The 23,114-nt window shown below is 44.8% G+C and overlaps 1 protein-coding gene and 1 pseudogene across 1 annotated transcript in view; both read right to left on the bottom strand.

The window, feature by feature from the left end:
• Window positions 1-23,114, bottom strand: part of CNNM2 (cyclin and CBS domain divalent metal cation transport mediator 2) — a 180,779-nt gene that overhangs the window by 62,020 nt on the left and 95,645 nt on the right. The window lies entirely within an intron of this gene.
• Window positions 7,937-8,766, bottom strand: LOC102474946 (60S ribosomal protein L7-like; annotated as a pseudogene).

Below are 23,114 nucleotides of genomic sequence, written 5' to 3'. Positions count from 1 at the left end.
CACCCTTTAGAAAAAACCCTGCAAAAAAAAAAAAACAAAAAAAAAAAAAAACAAAGCAAAGAGATAAAAGGAAGAAGTTTTCTGTTCTATGAGAAAAAAATCACTACATATATCCATCAACAGAAGACTGGTTCAGTAAATCCTAACGCATCCGTTATAAGGAAAAATACCTGTTTATTATACATAGTATAATCGCATTTATATGAATTGCATATACACAGGAAAAGACTAGAAATAGTTAACAGTGGCATTTTGACTGAAATTCATAATACTGTTTTAAGTCTGAGCCCTATAGAGTAATTCTGATGAAACCAATTTTATGTGATTCTCATCAAAAAGGAAAAAAATACACTTATAAATGCGCACACTGTATTGCATATAATCCAACAAAGAAAACATATTTTGATAGGAATCAATGATAACAGACTCCTCTGTGTGGGGGGGGGGTCAGCACTGAACTCCTTTTTTTTGTTTTTGTCAAGGTTTTTGTCATAGGGTGCATGGGCTTGCCAGAATAAGACAGAAAGAGGCAGAGAAAGGGGAAGTGAGAAATCATTCCCCCGGCCATGCTGCAAACCCTTCTCCTCCATTCTCCTCTTGGGACATGGGGCATGCATGCACCCATACGGCCCAGTGTGATTTCCAAGCCGCCAGGTCCAGGACTCAAACTGCAGTCGGCCATGTGGGAATCCAGCACCTTAACTACTAAGGCACCTGCTGACCCAGTACCAGACACCTTTTAAGAGCCACTTCAACGTCCTCTAGGCCCCTCTGCCTACTCTGTCCACTGCCGCAGCGGCCAGGCCCACACAGGCTTAGGCTGGATGCACGCTCCCTCACGCAGTCAGCGTGACACCACCTCAGGTCCTGCTCAGTGCTCCCCTCACTTCCTGCCTGGGGGTTTCTTTTACGGTCTCCCCTGCAGTTATGCACACACCCCCAGAACAGGGAAGGCATTAATGGCTGTGGGATACACACTTCCCCCCGGTACACTCCAACGGACCTTGCTGAGAGCACTTCATAAGGCTCCTGCCAAGGTCCTAGTGGGACTGAACCCCCGTAGCCGACCCGCTGTCACAGCCTTGAATTCCCTTTCTCTCCTTCTCACTGCGCTTGTCCTGAACTCCAGCTCCCTGGAACCACATTCCATGCCAACTTCCCCGCTCGCAAGCCTTTCTATCAGGATGACATTCAAGCTCAGACATCGTCGGATGAGTGGAAGCTTTTTCTATCAACCAGTTTTTGGCTTCCCACATTTCATGCTCTTCTGCTTGCCTGATTCCAGTGCCAGCCATGTTAGGGCTGTTCCTGCCTCAGCGCAGTGCTGGTCCTGCTCCTTCATGTCACACCCCCAGGTGGGTCGCACGGCAGGCAGGGCCATATGGGGATGTCACACCTGTGCTGAGATGGCTCGCAACAGCTGTACGTCAAAGTAACTGCAAACCACACAGACATATCATCCCTAAACCTAAGCTCAGGGTCGCCCCCACCGAACTTCCCCGTAGCCAGGTCTCCAAACTACCTGGGAAAACTCCAATGTCACCTCTCATAACTAGAATGACAGAGCGTTACTCCGAGTAGAAAGAAAATGATTTTGATCAATTATAGCTGGAAATACCTGGATATTTTTTCAAACTTTATGTGATCATGTAAATACATCCCTAGGGCCCTTCCCAGGGCCCTGAAAGAAGCCTGTATACGTCTGAGGCACTTCGGCTCCAACTTGCTCAGCTTGGTGGCAACTCCGCACGCTCAGCTTGGTGGCGACTCCGCACTTCACTATGTACGGACTAAGCAACCGCGCAAAGATCATCAGAACGCAAGATGGAAAACTGTCAGTCTGGACGTCGCCAGCACTCCCAGTCCAATGTTCTAAATTTCAGACACAGATAAAGTCCTCCTCTGTCCACCTGGTGCTCTTCACTTGTCCCACAAGCATCTCAAGTTCAACATGTGGGAAACTACATCGATCATTTTCTTCATCGAGTCTGTTCCTCCACTTCTAATCCCCTCAGGGCACCGGTACATGTCAAATGTGAAACTGTAGGAATCAACATGGGGTGCTCCCGTCCCTCTGGTTCTCTCCTGCTGTGACATGTGGGTACCAAACACTGTATTAAGGTTTTTTTTTAATTTTTTATTTTTATTCATACATTAAGTCGCTATACATTATTTACACTGTATTAAGTTTTACATTTAAAACTACCTCCTAAGGGACCAGCAGTTAGCGTAATGGCTTTGTTGCTGGACTCACATGTAGTTGACCACGGTTCAAGTCCTGGACCCAGTGGCTTAAACTCACGCCGGGCACGTGTGCATGCGTGCCCAAGATCCCGAGAGGAGAATGGAGGAGAAGGGATTGCGGCATGGCCATCCCCCCTGGGGGGTGATTTCTCACTGTCTCCCTGTCTCTCTCTGTCTTTCTGGCGAGTTCATGTGCCGTATAGCAAAAATCTCTCAAAAAATAAAAAATTAAAAAAACTACCTCCTAAGTATCTATTATTTTATATTCTCCAACCCCATCGCCAGCTAACTCTAGCTCTAAGTCCTCGTTATTTCTATTCTGAACTGCAACAACCTTCTCATTTATCTTTATAACTTTAATGTGATCTCCTCAAAGCCATCTCTCTGATAATCACAGCAATCTTTTTACAAAGCAAATGTGGGTCAGGCCAGTCAGTGGTGCAGGAGTTAAGCAATTTACAGAAGCCATGCTCCACATACACAACCAGGGATTAAATCCTGGCTAGAAAACACACCAGTCCACACACATGTGCCCAGGATCCCGAGGGGACAGAGAACTGGAGGGCAAAACGCTGCAGCCCAGGTCAGCGGGTGCTGTGGTGGTCACGGTGCTGGTCCCACAGAGCCACCTCCATGGCGGAGTCCCGGACCCGGCAGCCTGAAAAACATACCAGGCACATGTGCACACATGCCCAAAACCCTGAGAGGAGAGTGAAGGAGAAGGGATTAGGCAGGGCCATCCCCCAGGGGGTACTTTCTCACTTTCCCTCTCTCTCCAGCAAGCACATGTGCCCTATGCCAAAAAACCTGGCGGGGGTCGGGGGCACTACAGCATGACCAGCCCCTGTTGGGGGGCTACGTTTGTTCACTTTCTCTGCCTTGTGCTCATACATGTGCCCTCTGACATGAAAGCAAGCAAATCTGAACATGTAATCCTTCTCTGCTTAAAATTCTTCTTCAGTGGCGGGACCAGCAGTTAGTGTAATGGCTATGTCGCTGGACTCCCACGTAGTCGACCACGGTTCGAGTCCCGGACCCGGTGGCTTGAACTCATGCCAGGCACGTGTGCGTGTGTGCCCAAGATCCCGAGAGGAGAATGGAGGAGAAGGGATTGCTGCATCGCTTTCTATCTCTCTGCCTCTCTCTGTCTGGCGAGCGCACACGCCCTATAGCAAAAACCTCTTCAAAAAAAAAAAAATTCTTCTTCAGTGGCTTCCCATGACATCTTAGATACTTTCAATGGCTCTAAAAAACTCTAAAATCTGTATGTGAACAACATCGGTGTGGCCTGTGACGCCTGTCATCACGCAAGCCTTCTCTAGCCACATTTACCTCTTAGCGCGTTCCATGTCACAGTACTCTTTCTGAAACCTCCCAACTAGACGTGCGACCTCGCTGCCCCCTCTCCACAAGCACTGTCCCTCCCCTGGGCTCCTCTATGCTCATTTTTCCTCGAAGATGCAATTCAAGTATCCTGCCGTCTCGGAAGGCTCCCCAGCTTCCCCTGGGCCAGCTGGTTTAGGTGGCGGGCAATTCCCGCAGAGCTGCACCAGCTCCACGGGAGCATTTATTACCCTGCGTGACAATTTCCTTTCTCCTCTGTGAGATTCCCCTCACTTCCCCACACGATTACTGAAGGTGAGCGTTCTTTTTCATACCTGCACCTTCAGAAACGAGCACAATGCCTGGTATGTAGTGTTCTTGTAACATATTGAATAAATATCTCAAATTAATGATAAGAAAATGGGAGGCAGGATTGAAGTCTGGGAGGGAAGTGGTATTATCTTTGCAAGATCTTGTCATAAAAGCAGATTGTTTTTCTTCCTGGGACACAATGCAATAAACAACGCCAATCACTGACCGCCAGTTGATTGTAATTTTAGAAACCATTTCCCAGAAGAGTGACCAATTCTTGCTACCTAATCTAAGGCCTTGTACATAAAAGACACTCGTTTCCTATTTAATTTCATTGTACTGATTTTATTATTTCAACTCCTATTGGCACCAAATTCTAGAACAGTTACAATGGAGTTTGTCTCCAGATGAAGCCAGCTTTAAAAAAAGAAGTAGAAATCAAACCCTGTGCTCCTTCCTGTTGAAGTTGAGAATATCTTCAAAGAATTTTCATTGTCTTCTTAAACACACAATGTGAACTCAGCCTGGAAATCGAGACTCTGCTCTTCAAATGTAAGGGATGGTCAAGTAAAAATAAGACACGCGTTTAGTTTACAGAATGAACGAGCAGATGAATAACAAGAGAATGGACGGTCAAAAAGAACTCCGCGATCATTTGCTTATGTAGAGATCCTTAAAAACAGACCATCCTGTGGAGAGACCTACTCCTTGGTAAAAAGGACAACCTGTCTCGCGCTTTCTGGGAGTAGACGCTTCAACTGCCCGACAGGACTTCACGTTGATTCCTGACATAAGGTTCTCAAGACCTAGGCTGCCTTTGGTCATCGTCACCTGGCCAAAGCAGGCACAGTTTTTAGAGCTCAGATATGTGTAAGGACCCAAGGGAAAACTGTCAATGATTAAAGAGTTAAAACTCTAAAATCAGACAGGTCTGGATTCAGATCCTTTGGCTCTTAATACTTCCTGCATAACCAAGAGCAAGGACTTGAGCCTCTCCTGGCCTCTGACTACAACCATCTGTAAAAGGAAGAGAAATCCTAACTTTACTATGAAAACTGAATGAAAAAACTTAGAACAGAACAGTATCCAGCACCAGTAAGTGCTCAAGAAATGATGAGAATTGCATTGTTGATGAATTTTCTCCTGGGTCTGGAATCTAAAAATCACCTCAAATGTACAGTATAATAGCTTCCCTAGACCTACAGAAACAGGATCTTGCCCCCACTGGAATTGTTCAGCTACAAGTAGCTTTGAAAGACTATTATAGGCATCTATCAAAGACTATAACTGTTATCACCTGGGTAGGCGGGTTTTGCTTTCAGGTCTTCAGGATAGCAATACTACAAGTCATTTGCTGATTCTGAGCGGGTCAAAGGGGCACGGAGATCGTCCTCTCTCACCTCTCACCTCCAGAAGGAGTCGCTCCTGCTTACTGGATGAGGCAGTGGGGAGGGCGGCCCATGAAGGAAGCTTGTAGGGCCACTGCCTTTGTCACATTTCCTCTGCGAAGAAACAGGAGACTTCAGGTCCTGGGGTTGGTTAAGCTCTAGAATAGAGAACTAAGTCTCTGTTTTCCTACGAATCCCATCTCTCTTGGTGCAGCAAACTGTTACACGTGTTTGTTTTTGGCATCTTTGTCAGGAAACTAGAATGAAAACACACACAGGTAGCTTGCAACACATGACAGAGGGAAGAGTTGGCACAGAGCCAAGACTCAAAGACTGAGGGAATAAGAAAAAAAAAATAAAAGAAGAAACTATATACAATGACCACACCGAGCCTGACCACACTTAGCCTTTGCTAAGGTATCGCAAAGATTTCTATGTTTAGGATCAGAATTCACTTGAGCCAACGTGGCCTCCTCCGGTGCTGGCCACTGAGTCATTCAACACCTATCTGGGCTGAGCACTCACAATACGCTATGCACACTATGCTACAGATTAGGGATTAAAACACAAACGCACACGACTAAGACTCAACCTTACTGTCATGGAACTGCAAGGCTCGGGGAGGACACACAGGTGAAATCACAACAGGGTAGCCTCTCTCTCAACTGACCTTCATGTCACCGAGTGCCGATTAGCGACACATTTCATCCTCCCCATAAAACGTAATGACTAAGGCCCACAGCACACGAAAAGCTTCAGGCTAGTAAACTATAATCCAGGACGCTGCCCGCTCTACTCCACTAGATTAAGTAAAATGTTCAGTAGGAATTGGTTATGTTTGTTCTCCAATCTACTAATGACATCTGCAATTTATGCTGCAATTATGTAATTTAAATATTACAGAAATTTAGGAGAATAAAAGTAATGATAAAAGTCTTAAGAAGTTCTTGTTCCTACAGAAATCATTGAGGAATCCTCTGGAGGGACTGGAAAAGCAAGGGGCTGGAAAACCAAACTGCTACTGAATGGGGAGTGGGTAAGAGAATGGGAAAAGTGTGGAGAACCCCTGAAAGATTCTGCCCTTGCATTGCTTTGAAAATGCTTTGTATTGCTTGGTCCACTTGGAAGGCAATGGAAATGAGTTTAGAGCAGATTTAGAGAGCTGAGAAGATATTTAACAGTATGGATGCGGTTCATCTGCGACTGCGCGGAACACCAGTGCGCCCACGCCCAAAGGCAAGGCCTAGCCCTACATCAGGAGAACAGCAACGCCTGCTGAGATAACTTGACTCAGGCAAAATCTTAACAGCCGCTAAACCCACTAGGGGAAAGGTTGATGAAGAAAAGAATATTCCTGTGGTGCCAAACTATCGCTCCACAGATTACTGCTAATCCCTGAAGAGAAAGCGTATCTTTAAAGTGGAGACGGACTGGCAGGCACCACCTTAATGGGGTGATCAAATTTCATGGCACTCATAGCGGATAATGAGACTTCATATGCCACCTAAAATGACGTGCCCTAAAGTACATCTCATCCTCTTGCCAAAAGTGTTTCATTTGGATCTGATTTCCCGTGTATAGGAAATATAGAGAATAGAGAAATTAGTTAAATATTAATAACTATGACAGATGATCACAAAAATCTGAAATGTAGGACACTCTACAAAACAATTAGCTTAGTTTCTTAAAAAAAAAAAAAAAAGCCATGTCCCCTATTAATTTTGCTTAGTGTTACTCTGCTACCAATTTGGTTATGTAAGGACGTGTCTTTTTTAGAATTATGAGGGATGAGATGACATGTTTTGAATTTGTTTTGAAATATTTTAGCAAAGAAAAAAGGTAAATGAAACCAATATAGCAAATCTTGATAATTACTGAAGCAGCAATAGATGTATGGTGATTTCCTACCTAATTTCTCTACTTTTATGTATGTTTGACACTGATTAAAACATAGAAAATGATCAGTCATGATAAAACTGAGGGAAGATTATTCTAATTGTTTAAATATTAATTTTTTTATTCATTCATTTATTTTAATTTGACCAGAGAGAGACATAGAGAAAGCAAGAGAGAGGGAAGGTGAGAAGGCAAGCTACCAGGTCCAGGACTTGAACTGTGATCAGCCATGTGAGAATGTCCAACGCCTTAACCATCTTGCCACCTGCTGGCCCCAGTTATTCTAATTTAAAAGAGAAAAGAGGCACAACAGAATGCAATGAACAAATCTTGACTGGATCCTTGCTAAGGGGATAACAGCTATCCATGGTATTTTGGGGACAACTGAGAAAAATAAAATTATGAACAAGATAGAACATAATTTTAGGGTACTATACCTTTTCTAAGAGTGCTAACAGAGTTAGTATTATGTGGGGGAGATATGCTGAGTCATTTCAGGGTGAAGAATCAGGATGTCTGCACCTTACTTTGAAGTATCAGAAAAAATATTTAAAAATTATCATAAATCTAAGAGATAGATATATGCATATTATACTAGTCTTAAAGTATTTTACATTTTTGACTTTTTCATAATCAAATTTTTTAAAGTTTGTTAAATGATGGCAAATTTGTTTTGTTGCAAATATTTAAGTTATATATAATCTTTTTCTTGCAGTCTGAAAACAGCCACTCTATTTACTGACCAGAGTATAAAAATAATCATGGTGGATACCTTAGTTCATCCTTCTAAGAAGTCTGTTGATCTGGTCTTCCCTGTTGCCAGCATCTCCACCTTCTGCAAAATGGGTGGTCTTTCTCTTCACTCCACCTCATGGAGAAGATAACTTGCAGGGCCACAGGAAGGTACTTGCTTCTTTGAAGCATTTTCCAACAGGACAGATTTCATGAATCACATCCTCCATCACATCCTCCATGCAGATGATGCCAAATTTACCAAGAGATCGAGCAATCAAAGAGTTACCTGTCAGAGCAATTCGCTTATTGATTTTGCCATAGCCACGATTGTAGATCAGTTCACTTACTGACCTCAGGTCTGGGTACCCCCATGCAATGTATGGCTCCACAATTCTCAGCATATTAATTGAGGCCTTGCTGAGCTTAACAAAGGTGCCATTGAAGATCTGGCGAAGACGAAGAAGCTGCAACACCTTTCGAACCTCTGAGCTCACTCCATTGATACCTCTGATCCTGATGACAAATGCCAATTTGGGCTCTGCAGGTGCATAGAAGTCGCCAGCTTTTCTTGCCATCCTGGCTGTGCGAATCTCAGTTCTGGACATCTGCCTCTACTCCTTATGATAGTGCTTAGCTTTGTCATAGATAAGCCTCCTTCTTGCCTTGCTCCTTGCCTTTTGATACATCTTCTAAGCACCCTTCTTTCTCAGGCGCTTGATCGGCTTTGCAAAATTTCTTTGCTTTTTCTTAAGGGTTTCTGGCACAGCAGGAACCTTTTTCTTGGTGGCTTCAGCGGCAGCAGGAGCCTTTCTTTTTTGGTTTCTGCCACAGCAGGAACCTTCTTTTTCTTCTCTTGAATGCCCTCCATGGTTCCAGAAAAGAGCTATATGTATAATTTTTAATGACTCTCTACTTTAGTTAGCTTTGGTATTTAATGAAACAACTAAGTGTAAGAGGTATACTGATGCATGTTCAACCAGATCTTTAGAAAAAGCTCGGATGTGCAGCATTTGCCAGTTGCCATAGTGTAACTGTTCCTACAGTGGCTGGTTCCAAGTTACCAGCAATGTCACTGAACACAGTTTGAAAGAGATGAGTACAATTGGTCTTTCATGCCGGTAGGACCCAGTTCCAGCATATCCCTGGATTCAGGTAACAGAGGGACACTTCAGCTATAGAAGAAAAAGATGATTTTCATAAAACAAAGTAAGGAGTAAGCTGACAATGGAGGATGGAGGAGAGAGAGGCTTAAACGCAGGAAAAAGTAAAAGAGTATCTTCCTCAAAGGCAGTAGTGAAGATTTCAGTGCTTGGTATGCAAGAATGACTAACTCACTAAGCACCTCCTACTATTACTTGCTAACCTGATCAATCATGCAAAGCTCTCTAACAAGGCAGTGGCAGCCGCTAGGGAGGGAAGAGTGGCTAGGCCATGTCGGGACAGGAGTGGAAGGAAAGACTTTATAGTTTAGCCTTTTTTTTATTTTAGAGGTTTTTGCTAACAGGGCGTGTGCACTTGCCAGAGAGACAGAGAGACAGAAAGCGAGAAATCACTCCCCGGGGGGGGATGGCTACACTGCAATCCCTTCTCCTCCATTCTCCTCTTGAGATCTTGGGCACACACGCACACGCACCTGGTGTGAGTTTAAGCCACCGGGTCCAGGACTCGAACCACGGTCGACTGCATGGGAGTCCAGCGACAAAGCCATTACACTAACTGCTGGTCCCTATAGTCTAGCCTTTTAAAGGATGAAAAAAATGTGAATGTGTGACTGAATCAAAATATGAATGGAATTGAATCTGTAGAAATCTTAGGACACGATTCTCTTAAAAAGCTCTGCTCTTTCCTTACCTTCGGCTACTCCCCCCACAGGCATGCAGTAATATAGTCCTCTCTGTCATTCCTAACGTGAGAATTTACATCCACAACTGCAGACCCACAAGAAAAGTTCCAAGTCGGCCCACCCAGCTACACAGTGGAAGGTGTGCTTTCACAGGCCGATTTACATACAGAGGAGTCAGAATCTTGGCTACTACCTACAATGAAACTTACCTACAATGAAATTCACATGAAATCGCCCATCACCCAGAACGCCTCCCAGCACTGCAAAATACATTCATTCAACTAATCTTTACTGAGCAAGGGGCTGTGCATTAATATTTGGCCCTAGAAATACACAGGTGAGTAGAACACTCTCTCTGACCTTAAAGAGTTCTAACTTGGCATTTGAAAGTCTCCTTTGCCAGGAATTTATGTAATCACAGGCAACTACCTTTAGGCTGAAATTACTACTAAAAATAATAAACACGTACACATACATCAAGTCACTCTGAAAGGAACCAACATTTTCTTACAAATTTGCTTAAAAAAAAATCATTAAGCAGATCCTGTTTTGAAATCACCAACTAGAGTTGTATTCGGTGGGGGAAACCTCACAGAGAGAGGGTAACACTGCCCGTGCTTTGCAGGAGACTATCAATGGCAAGTCCAACCGCCTGCAGGACCCCGTGTCTCCGACAGCAGAAGTCAAGGTGGAATTGTTCAGGCAATTACAACCCCCTGCAGGCCTCATCCACCATCAGAGTTGAGCGGGAGCCCCAGAACTCTGTTTTCGGCCAGACCCACCTTCTCCCCATCACTACCACAGAGCTTCCACCCTGTCTACCTCAAACCACCAGGACTGGTTTCATCTGTTCACCCGGAGAAACCTACAACTTCATGACCATTCTGTATTTCTTGCCAGCCTGGAGGTTTCTTCACACACGAGCACTCGGTAGTCCTCAGCCAGACTCGGGAGAACCTCCGGCAGATCTCTGTGCTCTCTCTCCTCTGGTTTTCTATAAATTCTAGTCTCTCTGCCCCTGAATTCTCAACCCTGTTTCCCCAACTCAGAACACAGGGCTCCACTTGGGATGCTCCTCTGGGCAGTCAGCGAGGGAGACCGTGGGCTCACCTTCCTGCCAGGACTGCGTTCGCTCCTGCACCGCCCAAACCACTGACTGGACGTGTTCTCTACAGGTCTCTGCTTGTTTAAGGGCAGAGGGTGCACCTGGGCCGTCACTCCACCACAGGCAGAGGCAGAGGCCTTTCAGCGTTCCTATTTTCCACCCTACTGTAGTCGCTCCTCCTGCTGGACCTTTGTCATTCACAACCACAACCCCTCCATTACCTCAACTCCAAGCATCCACTCTCCAACCACCACCTGTCTTTTCAGATCACCCCTGCTGCTTCCTCAATTTCAGCAGCCCTTTGCCCCCGGGACCCAGCAGAAGGCGTGGAAGTTAAGGTGGCTGGACCCCATACAGCTGACCATGTGGCTCAAGTCCCGGACCCAGCAGCTTGAAAAACACCAGGCGCATTTGTATACATGCTCCAAAATCCCCAGAGGAGAATGGGAGGGAGAAGGGACTGCAGAGTGGCCATCCTGTCCCAGCAGTGATTTCTCACTTTCTCTCTTTTTGTCTCTTTGTCTCTCTGCCCCTCTCCAGTGAGTGCACAGCCCTACAGTGTTAGAAATAAATAAATAAAAAGTCCTTTGCCTCATTTTGCCACTGTTCTACTACTTTAAGGCCCACTGCCCCCTCACACACAATCTAGCTGCAGCTCATTCCCTGTCAATCATCAGACTCAGACCCTCAGCTCCTTTCCCCACCTCATCTGTTTGGTTAAACCATGACATGGGACCAGCAGTTGACGCAACGGCTATGTCGCTGGATTCCCCCGTAGCTGACCGCGGTTTGAGTCCCGGTAGCTTAAATTCACGCTGGTCGCATTTGCATGTGTGCCCAAGATCCTGAGAGAATGGAGGAGAAGGGATTGCGGCGTGGCCACCACCCATGGGGGGCTGACTTCTCGCTTTCTGTCTCTCTGTCTTTCTGGTGAGTACACGCACCCTACAGCAAAAACCTCTCCAAAACACAAAAACAAAAACAAAACCATGACTCAGGGTAAACCCAACGTGTAACCTAAGGACGCACGTGCTGTATGCATATGTCTTGCTTATTGTTCCATATCCCACAAGACAGAACGCTCCATGAGGGCAGGGTTCTCATCTTCTTCATTTACAGCTGTATTCCCAAAGCTTAAATCAGTCCCTGATGCGTGGAGGGTGTTTATCTCATCTTTATCAAATGCATTCATTAACAAAACTCAATGCTCGAAATACAGACCAAAATAAACATAGTAACAATGGAAATGTATCACCATATCTAGAACATCAAACTGCTCCTTGATGTAGAGAGGGTGTCGCTCAAATGCAGGCAGGTGGGGGCTGTGGCCACACGGTGCTAATGCCGTGCTCTGCGAGGCTGGCCTGCAGAGGAAGGTTCCACGTGTGCAGCTAGAAACCTCCCTGCACGGCCCAGGCATGCATGTGCCCCAGGAGCGGGGCTGGTGAGGCTGGGGGTGAATTGTGGCTTGAAGGCCTTGTGGGTGTGCCTGTCTCTCTCTGTCTCTCTCACTCAAGGAAAAAAGAAACTTTCAAAAAGAGACATAATATGGGACCAGCAGTTGGCATAAGGGCTATGTCGCTGGACTCCCATGTAGTCGACCGCGGTTCGGGTCCCAGACCCGGTGACTTAAACTCACACCAGCAGCATATGCATGCATGCCCAAGATCCCGAGAGGAGAATGGAGGAGAAGGGATTGTGGTGTGGCCATCCCCCGGGGGTGATTTCTCACTTTCTGTCTTTCTGTCTCTCTCTGTCAGTCTGGCGAGCGCACGTGCCCTCTAGCAAAAACCTCTCCAAAAAAAAAGAGAGAGACATAATATATAGATACTTGCTTTTTTTTTTTTTGCCATAGGATATACGTGCTCGCTGGAGAAAAACAGAGAGAAGGAAAGTGAGAAATCATCTTTTCCTCCATTCTCCTCTTGGGATTCTTGGCATGTACACACATGCACCCAATGTGATTTTTAAGCCGCCAGGTCTGGGACTCCAACTGTGGTCAACCATGTGGGAGTCGAGTGCCTTAACCACCACATTACCTGCTGGCCCTCATTTCTATTTTTAAAAAACATATCTTTTGCTGAAAAAAAATTTTTTTTAAGTATACATGGTTCTGACAAGATGGCAAGCTATAGACTCCCACCACCACCTGGAGATGTCAGGGACAGGTCACTAAGACTGACTGGCTAGCGCAAGAGCTGTGCGAGACGGCAGGCAACAGGATGCCGCTGAGCCTCCCCTGGGGAGGAGTGGCCCAGCTGGCCCAGAGCAGCTGCCATGACATGGGACAGAGCTTCCTCTCCCCACACCGCTCGGCTCTCTCTGCAGCTCACTACACTCACCTGCCCGGCGGGCTCTCAGGGCAGCAGTAGGGGGTATGCTCAAGCAGGTGGACCAGGGAGCGTTAGACAGAGGCACAGCAGCTGCAAGGCCCTCCACTGGACCAGCCTCTCCCTACACACCATTGCAGTGAAGCGGAAGGTGACAGCGGCGCTCAGAGGACAAGGGAGGGCCTGTGCGTTAGCTCAGGAGTCCACGGAGATAGCAACAGCAGAGATGCCTAAAGCCCGACAGAAAAAGAGACTCGGAGAAACACGCAAGGTTATCTGAGGGGCACAAGAAATGCAGAGAAAAACAAATCGAGCCATCAATGTCACCCAAAACCAAAGTAACGGATCAGTTTGAGAAAGAATAGAGCAAGGAGAGTAAACATCTTCAAAGAGACAAGAGACCTCAACTGGAAGCAAAGCGAGAACAAGACATTTTTTTTCTTTTCAATTTGCCAAAGGGCATTGGTGCTCTTGGCAGAGACAGAGAGAAAGGGAAAGTCAGAAAGTACCTCCATGGGGACTGGTCATGCCACAGTCAGTTCTCTTCCATCTCTCTCTCCTTTCAGGATTTTGGGCGCACACCCACATGCCAAGCATATTTCTCAAGCCGCTGGGGCCTAGGACTTGAACCATGCAGGTGGCCACGTAGGATCCAGCTGCCTTAACCACTATGCTACCAGCAGACTTAAACAAGAAATGTTCAACAAGAACCAATTAGAGATAGTAGTAGGAAAATTACGAGGTGAAATAAAGAACCCTGAGGTTGGGCTGAAGAGCAGGTTACAGAATCCCCCTGAAAGACACAAAGAAAGGATTTTTTAAAAATATAGAATATGGGGACCAGCAGTTAACGTAATGGCTATGTCGCTGAACTCCCATGTAGTCGACCGCGGTTCGCGTCCTGGACCCAGTGGCTTAAACTCATGCCAGGCACGTGTGCGTGCGTGCCCAAGCTCCTGAGAGGAGAATGGAGGAGAAGGGATTGTGGCATGGCCATCCCCCCTGCAGGGTGATTTCTTGCTTTCTGTCTCTCTGTCTCTCTCTGTCTTTCTGGCGAGCGCACACGCCCTATAGCGAAAACCTCTCAAAAAAAAATATATATATATATAGAATATGGGGACTAGCAGCGTAATGGCTATGTCACTGGACTCTCATGCAGTCGACTGCAGTTCGAATCCCAGACCCAGTGGCTTAAATTCATGCCGGTCGCGTGTGCATGTGTGCCCAAGATCCTGAGAGGAGAATGGAGAAGAAGGGATTGCAGCGTGGTCATCTCCCCCCTTGGGGGAGGGGGTGATTTTTCGCTTTCTGTCTGTCTCTCTCTGTCTTTCCGGCGAGTACACGCACCCTATAGCAAAAACCTCTCAAAAAAAAAAAATCCTCTTGGGGCCAGCAGGTGGTATGGTGGATAAGGGCGTTGGATTCCCACATGGCCAACCATGGTTCAAGTCCTGGACCTGGTGGCTTACTTTCTCACTTTCCCTTTCTCTCTCTCTCTCTCTCTCTCATCAAATAAAGAAAAAAAATAACAATAACAAATGGAAATAAATAAATAATTCTTTTTTTAAAAAAATCCTCTTTCTATCCCCTGCTTATGTCTCCATCCAGATCATTCCTCTGAGTTTCAGATTTACATTGGATCAATTTCCTACTTAACACCTCCCCTAGCTGCCAAGCAAATTTTTTTTCTCTCTAAATCCCAGTTTACCCAGTTGTCCAAGCCAAACACTCGGGCCTCATGCCTTACCGTGTTCTTTTTCTCTATCCAGAATGTGATCTTTTCTTACCACCTCCACCTCCATTCCCTTGGTCTGAGTCACCATTAGTGGCCCCTCTCACTACAACAGCTCGCTAGCTAAGCTCTCTGCCTTACCCTTGCTCTCCCTAATACATTTTTGTAGAACAAAGTACTATTTTATTAAAGGGTAACTGAGAATCTGTCACCACCCTGCTCAAAGTCCTCCAAAAACACCTTATCACACATACTAAAAACAAACCCTGTGACCACCTGCAGGGCCTCACTGGTCCCTGCTGATCTTCATGACGTCACCACCCATCACTCCTGGCCTGGTTTGTTTCTCTCGAAACATGTTTTGCCATTTCTTAAATATACCAAACATATCCCAACGTCATTGCTCCCCCACTTCATTCAAGTCTCTGCTTAAACATCACGTCCTGGTGAGGCCTTTGATAACCATTCTGTCTCAAAGAGCTCCCCTCCACCAGACCGTGCCTTCTTCGGGCTACGGACAGCACTTATCAGTGCCTGGTACCACACTTCATATGCGTTTGCTTAGTCTGCTCCCCACATAGCTATATTAGGTTGTTGGGAAACTCATGACATGTTTTTTTTCTTGTTTTTCTATGCAAAACTGTGTTATGACTTTCCCGATGACATGGATATCCATGAAGGCAGAATCATGATCTTGTTCCCTGCGGAATCCTCCACACCTAGAACATTGCCCGGCACATAGCAGGCACCTCATAAACGTTTTCCCGGTGAATTATGACTGACTAGTCTCAGTCATGTTTCTTATGCAATTGTCCATTAAGTACAAAAGATTCACCTTTCCCTATCCCTCAAAATCAAGAGTCAGACAGGAACAATGTCAAAAATTTAAGGTAGTATAAGTAGTTTTGATATAAGGAATGGTATGAGGAACACAAACACCCATGTACATACCACCCAGCCTAAGAATTAAAACACCACAACCATAGTTGACTATGCACATCCACCCACTCCTCTAAGGCAACTTCATATCAGGTGTGAAAGGAACCCAAAGGAGAGAAGTGTTTGAGTTGCCTGTTATTTTAAATCTGGTTAAAGAAAAAAAAAAAAAAAAGTAAAAATAAAAACTAAACTAGTGTTAGATTTGGTATTTATCAAAGTACTCTACTCTAAAAAAATTTTTTTTTATATAAAAAGCTCCATGTTGGGCCAACAGGTGGTGTGGTCTGGACTTCCACATGGCCAGATGCAGTTCAAGTCCTGAACCTGGAAGCTTGCTTCTCACTTTCACTCTCTCTCTCTCCCATAAGTGCATGTGCCCTATAGCAAATTAAAATAATAATAATAATAATAAATATAATTAAATAAATACTTTTTAAAAACCAAACTCTGAGTTGCAGTGTGACTGGGGCCTGGGGGTGAAGCAAACCAAAGAAAAGGAAGAAGTGAGTGAACAACAGAGACGTGGGCAGAAAGGAGCTGAGAGCTGGTGGAGTGCACTCTGTGACACCAAGAGGAGGTGGCTGCAGAAGAGTGAGGTCATGTGAGGGACTGGTGTCGCTCCATCTGGCTTCCAAATGAACATGTGACCATAGAGGGATGGCTAAGAGGGCACAGGATGATTACAAAAGAGCCTGGCTGTGAATTCAGGACCTAATTAGGTACACGTCCACCACATCACTGCAAGCTGAAGTAACAGCACAGTGTCATCATGTGGCTTGACATGGCAATGTATATCCCAAAGTTGGCAAGTAAATGTTGTAAATGACAAAAGGGAAATGGCTTGTGACTCAAACATAAGTGAGAGAGGAGCTAGAAGGTGGCGTGATGAAGGAGGCTGGAACTCACATGGCCGAATGCAATTCAAGCCCAGGACCAAGCAGTTTGAAAAACACACAGTGGTGTGTGTGTGCACGTGTATGTGTGTGTGTGTCCAAAATCTTGAGAGTAGAAGAGATTGCATCATGGCCTTCGCCTCCTCATCTTCTCTGGGAGTACCTTCTCTTTCCTCTGTCTCTGGTGAGTACACATGCCCTATAAAAAAACTAAAAAATAAATAAGTGGGAGATACATTGTTCCAGGACTTGATTGGCAGAACATGTTTTTGTGATTAATAAGTGGGAGATACATTGTTCCAGGACTTGCTTGGCAGAACATGTTTTTGTGATTAGGGGGGCTGTGGATTAGAAATAAACATAAAAATAACACACAAAGACCAGTATAGAAAAGCCAGGATTGGGTGGGCCCAACTTCTCTGATGGAGATAGCCATTTGACCTCAAACCAGTTTCAGGTTTATTCTCTTAAAGGGAAGAAAATGGGGAAAGAGGAAGTGGAATGCAAAACCAGTTAGTTGTTTTTGGATGTTAATTGGCTGAAAATGCGAAAACAACTGACACCATGTATTTTCTCTGATCTTTTGGAGCAAATTCTGATAAACACATGTGGCTTTCTTAGATAGATACTGCTCTGAAGTTTCAAGCACCTACTGTATTCACATGCAAACTGCTATCATCATCATGCAAATGACAGCTCAGGGAACGTTTCTGCATGTGTCTAAAGGTCACCATGTTTTGCTTAGATTGGCTGCTCTCCACACCATTGAAAATCTTTTCAATCAGAATAATACATATGTATTTTAAGTTTATTTATTTCTTCCATGAGAGAGAGTCAGGAACCCCAACAGGCTCTTCATACCATGACTTACTCCGCACCTCAGATCACAGGCGTGCACACACCAACACATACAGAGAGACTTCAGGAAACTGAACAAACTTGAAACTGCCCACATGGAACACTGAGCCTTCACAGAGCACTGTGTTAACTGCTGTAGCACCAGTCGACCACACAGAACAATGTATTTTTTTTTAAAGGTTTTTGCCATAGGGAATGTGTGCTCACCAGAAAGAGAGAGGCAAAAAGAGGGAAAGTGCGATGTCATCTCCCATGGAGAATTGTCGCATCACAATCCCTTCTCTTCCATTCTCCTCCCAGGATTTTGGACATGTATGCAAATACACCCAGCCACCAGGTCACCAGGTCCAGGACTCAAATTGTGGTCAGCAGTGTGGGAGTCCAGCTTTAACCACCATGCCAACTGCTGCCCCCTAGAACAATATTTTTAAAGGACATAGAGTTAATCTGCAAACACTGCAACCCATTAGTGTCTTTTAGAACTCTATCACTAAGGAGCAGAACAAGCAATCCAGCAGAACAATTTAATACGTGGTCAGATCTCGAGTAAATCTAATATTCTCTATTCCGCCACAAAAACAACTGGCTCCATGGAAAAATAGCTGAGAGAAGAGGGGGAGAAAATCAAGATGGAGCTGGAATATCTTGCTTGTGCCAGAAGTTTACAAAAGAGCAAGGTTAAAGAGCTGAACACTAATTTGGTGATTAATTCTTTGAAAATTCCTGAGTCTTAAAGGTACTGAAAAGGAGAATGTGCTTCTGAGCTATAGGGACCTGTGGAGAAGAGGGCAGGTAGATGTTAATATCCAGGCATGGCTAGCTCAACCCTGAGCCTGGACCTGGGGCTGTTGTGTAATTTATCTACCTAGAGGAGCATCTGTCTCTATATTCATGTGAAAGAACTGGTCCTGCTAAAGATGATCCTGGCTAATGGACTGTGGCATGTGAGTTACATATCAATCCATTCAAATGGCTACAGATGAATACTGGACAATGCAAACTGGTAAAGACATAGTCTAGGTAAGGTCTATAGAATCTTGTCACCTTTAAAGTAGGTAAGAAATTGTGGTTAAAAATTGAGTAAGCACAAGATGCACGAAGAGGCCCAGAGACCCAGTGAAGGTGGGGCAAGTCGTGTTCCCTGGGCTGGTACCACATGGGAGGCCTGGGTTTGGTTCCCAGTTTAACCTAAAGGCTAGGCATGGTGGAGTGTCTGTAATTCCGGCTGGGAAGCTGCGGTAGCAGAACTGCAACATGGCAAGACCCTGTCTGAATGCATGAATGAGTGACTGAATGAATGAAGGAGGTACACAATTATTACAAAGGGGCTTAGCCCCATAAAACAAGTCTGGGCAGAGTTACTAACCTAGCCCTAAATGTCCAACCCAAAACTCTATAGTAGGTTTGAAATCATTCTGTCCACCTTGGTAGGGTAAATAAATCTGTCACCCCTGAATGAAGTAGTTGTGATAGTTTGGGGTAAATCCTGTTTACACAGGTATAGCAATCATTTTAATAACAATTATGCTCATTAGTGTATGCTTTGTTTTTCAAAATGTGTAAAACTCTTGAGATCATCTGATTAAAGCTTTGTATTTCATTTACGAATTACACATTTGAAGTGCTTGAGGAAATCAGGCATGTTAAATTAGAAGTATGGTTCGAAATGTTTAACGAACTGTAATCAAGTTTGCAAATGTTATTTAGGGGAATTTAATCTGTCAAACTTAAAAGTATATGAGCAAAGAATGAGAAAACACACTTTTTGTTTTTTGCTAGAGAGTACATGCCCTCACTGGAGAGACAGAGAGAGAGAGAGTGAGAAATCACCTCACGGGGGCACAGCCTCACTGCAATCCCTTCTCCTCCATCCTCTTGGGATTTTGAGCATGCGCACACATGCATGCACGCACACACACACACACACACACACACACGCCCAGTGTGGTTTTCAAAACACGCAACCGCCATCGGGACCTAGCTGCCTAACCACCACGCCACCTGCTGGCCTGAAGAGAGGATTTCAAGCACTCCATATGCTGGCTATCATTGGTAACATCATTACTGACCAATCGCTCCTGTTAAGACTACAAATGACTTTAACTGCCTAACATTTAGCACACTGCCTGGCACCCAACACGCTTGCCGTCAATGTTGCCTGAATTTAGCTAGCTCGTCTAAACCCTCGCTACTAGGGTTGTGGGTTTTAAGCTCTAATGTACAAAGGAAACCAACATGACAAAAGGTAGGAACAAAGATCTTGAGGTTTATACAGGTAAAAGATACTGTTTAGAAATTAGAAATGGAAAATTATTTGTTGGCAATAACATGTATGTAATATCTTTGACTAAGCCAATATACAGTGTATTCTGGATGTGAAATCACATTTTGTATGCTGTGATGATGCACAGTGAATGAATATAAAATAAATCTTAAACAAAAGATACTCTTTCTTGAAATGGTTTTCACTTACTCTTTCTCAAGATCCAAATTGTTCTCAAGGAATTCTATTGGGAGTGGATGATAATAGCTAATCTAAATCTTGATCCTAGATCTAGAATTATACAAATCTAAAAGCGAATTGAGACCACCCCCCCAATAAATTTAATCTAACACAATTTACTTTAGAATTAATTACTTGAACTTTTTCCAGTCACTAAAACTTGTGTCTGAATTAAAGTACAATACAGCTTTAACTCATTCAGTACAGGCACTTTTTATTTTCCATTGGTCTCGCACTTTTCCAGTGGTTTAGCCTCATTTGGGTTAATTACCAGTACTCCAGGTGGAAACTTTCCTGCTAGGTTGTTCCATTCTGGGCCATTTAGGCAGCATTGCTTGCGTCAGACTCCGTTTTGTGCTTGGATAAAGGGGGCTGTAACTCCAACCCCCAATTCTTCTCGGAGCCCTGCAGTCACACCTCACTGAGCACAGTCAGTGGTGCTCCCGCTAATGACCTTTCACAGCCGGATGCTGTATCTAACCGCCAGGTGAGCCTCGCCCCTCCTGGGAGTGCAGTTAGACCACGCAGGCTGCAGTTCCTTCAACAGACATCAGATGACTGCAGAAACAGGCACAGGGATCATCTGCAGTTCCTGAGGACGGTCTGAAAGTCAGGCACTGTGTTTGCGTACCTCAGTCAGTTCTTCCAAGACCTCATGAAGAAGAGACTGTTGCTAATCCCATTTTATAAATCACAAAACTGAAACTTTGAAAGTAACTAACAGTCCCTGGGTTTCTGTCCTCCCTTCAATGGACTCCAATAGACAGTCAAAAACAGTGTCTTCTACAAGAGGGCCCTATGAACTCAGGTCGCTGGGAAAGTTGTGACATATTTTTCTATGCAAAAATGCATCATGACTTTCCTGACAACCCAACATTACCCTTTGTTTATAAACTAAGAATTTGAAGACAGCAGGGAGCCTGCAGGTGGCGTGGTGGCTAAGGCATTAGATTCCCACATGGCTGACTACGATTTGAGTACCAGACCTGGAGGCTTGAAAAGCACGCCCGGAGCATGTGCAAAGTGTGCCCAAAATCTCAGGAAAAGAGCGCAGAAAGTATGCAGCGTGGCTATACCCCCGAGGAGTGGTTTCCCACTTTCCCTCTCACAGATTCTGGTGGATGCACTTGCTCTATGGCAAAAGCCTACAAAGGATTTGAAGACTGGGGCCAAGAGGTGGCAAAGGCAGCATGGCTGGATTCACACGGAAAAGGTTCTGGGTTTGTATTCCAGGACCTTCCTAAGCACGCTGGTGGGCATAGGCATGGGCCCACGATCCAGCCCCGCTGAGACTGGAGGTGGATTGCAGTGTGAGGACTCTGCCAGGGTGTTCCTCTCCCTCCCTCACACCCCCTCTCTGTCTCATGGAAGAGATAAATTCAAAACTATGTTTGAAGATCAAAGGTTATAAAGATATATATAACAAGTCTGACTGTTTCCAAAATCCATACTATTGCTTATTTGTTACGTTACTTAAACAATTGAGCGAGGCCTTTCACAGAACTCCCACTCTCAGCTAGTAAGTGAAAACGTTGCCTGCAAAGGCTCTGCTCATTTCATACTGTATGGTTCATGTTTACTAAGACATGGAGAGGGCTGGTCCCATTGCCTACTGACTGCTTAAGAGAGCTGGACTCCACACAGCTCACCACACGGTTCAAATCTCAGCCCGAGGCTTGAAAAACATGCTGGGCACACGTGTGTGCATGCCCCAAACCCCGACAGGATGGAGAAATAGAAGAGGAGGGACTGCAGCATGACTACACCCCACTGAGGGTGTCTTCTTCCCCTCTCTGTCTCTCGTTGGCCAGGTCACATGCCCTCTGGTTTATAAACAAAAAGGAAAGGAAAAAGGAAAAAAGATGGGGAAAGGAGAGAACGGAAAGGCTATGACAAACCTTTTTCCCAAAGGCTCTTAAACTCATCTCTATAACAACAGACTGCACCAGACCAGCTAGAGTCCCAGTGAAATACAATTAAACAATGTACCCTTTCTAGAACATTCTCCAGGGCTTTTAGCTCTTTGGTAAATTGCTTGGCTTGCAGGTAAATAAAGTCTATCATTTTTCATAATTCAAGTAAAAAAATTTTCAAATAAATGTGCCACCATTTGTCCTTTCCCTTAAAACTTAATTCCAATCGGCTCCCCTGTAATATCTATGACGGAATGCTCTACTAAGCTCAGTTCTGATTGCCAAACTTGCACTCACATGTCCTTTATAGATGCTCATTCTAGAATTTTTGCTGTAGAAAATATTTTTCAAAACTCAACCTAGTATTTGGTATTCAGTTTCATGCACCTGAAATTCAGTTATACCAGATTACTTCTTTCTCTTTTTTTTTTTTTTTTTTTAAGAAAGATTTGCTATAGGGTGCACATGCACAGGAGAGACAGAAAGCGAGAAATGACCCCCCAGGAGGGATGGCCACACCACATTCTACTACATTCTCCTCTCAGGATCTTGGGCACACACGCACATGCACCCAGCTTGAGTTTCAAGCTACTGGGTCCAGGACTTGAACCATAGTTGGCTATGAGGGAGTCCAGTGACGTAACCATCCCACCACGCCTACCAGATTATTTCTTAATGGTGGGCTCTCTAACTGTGTTTTTTGTTTGTTTGTTTGTTTGCTTGTTTGTTTGTTTTTAAACAAGCTTGGAGGCCCAGCTGAAGTAGCTAGTGCTGGTTGCTCAGCATGCTGAGGCCACGTGGAAGGCCTGGGTTCAGTTCCCAGTCCAGCCAGCACAGTGGTACATGGTTACGGGCCTAGTTACTCAGGGAGCTGAGGAAGGAGAACCTAGACACGTAGCAAGACCCTGTCTTAAAAGACAGGGAAAAAGAGAGAAAAAGAGGGAGCTTGGAATTTAAAACAGGAGGATAGGAACATCAAGGAACATTAATGCACTTAGAAATGACCAAACTTTCATTAAATTCAACTGTTAAGTGTTTCCAGCAACTAGATATTGGATTATATATTCCTGGTCTAAACCATAAAACTACATACTACAATT

Source organism: Tupaia chinensis, unplaced genomic scaffold, assembly GCF_000334495.1.
Source record: "Tupaia chinensis unplaced genomic scaffold, TupChi_1.0 Scaffold144255_1, whole genome shotgun sequence".
NCBI classification, from domain to species: Eukaryota; Metazoa; Chordata; class Mammalia; order Scandentia; family Tupaiidae; genus Tupaia; species Tupaia belangeri.
Note: the sequence above shows the minus strand (reverse complement) of the source record. Positions and strands in the feature narration are given on the sequence as shown.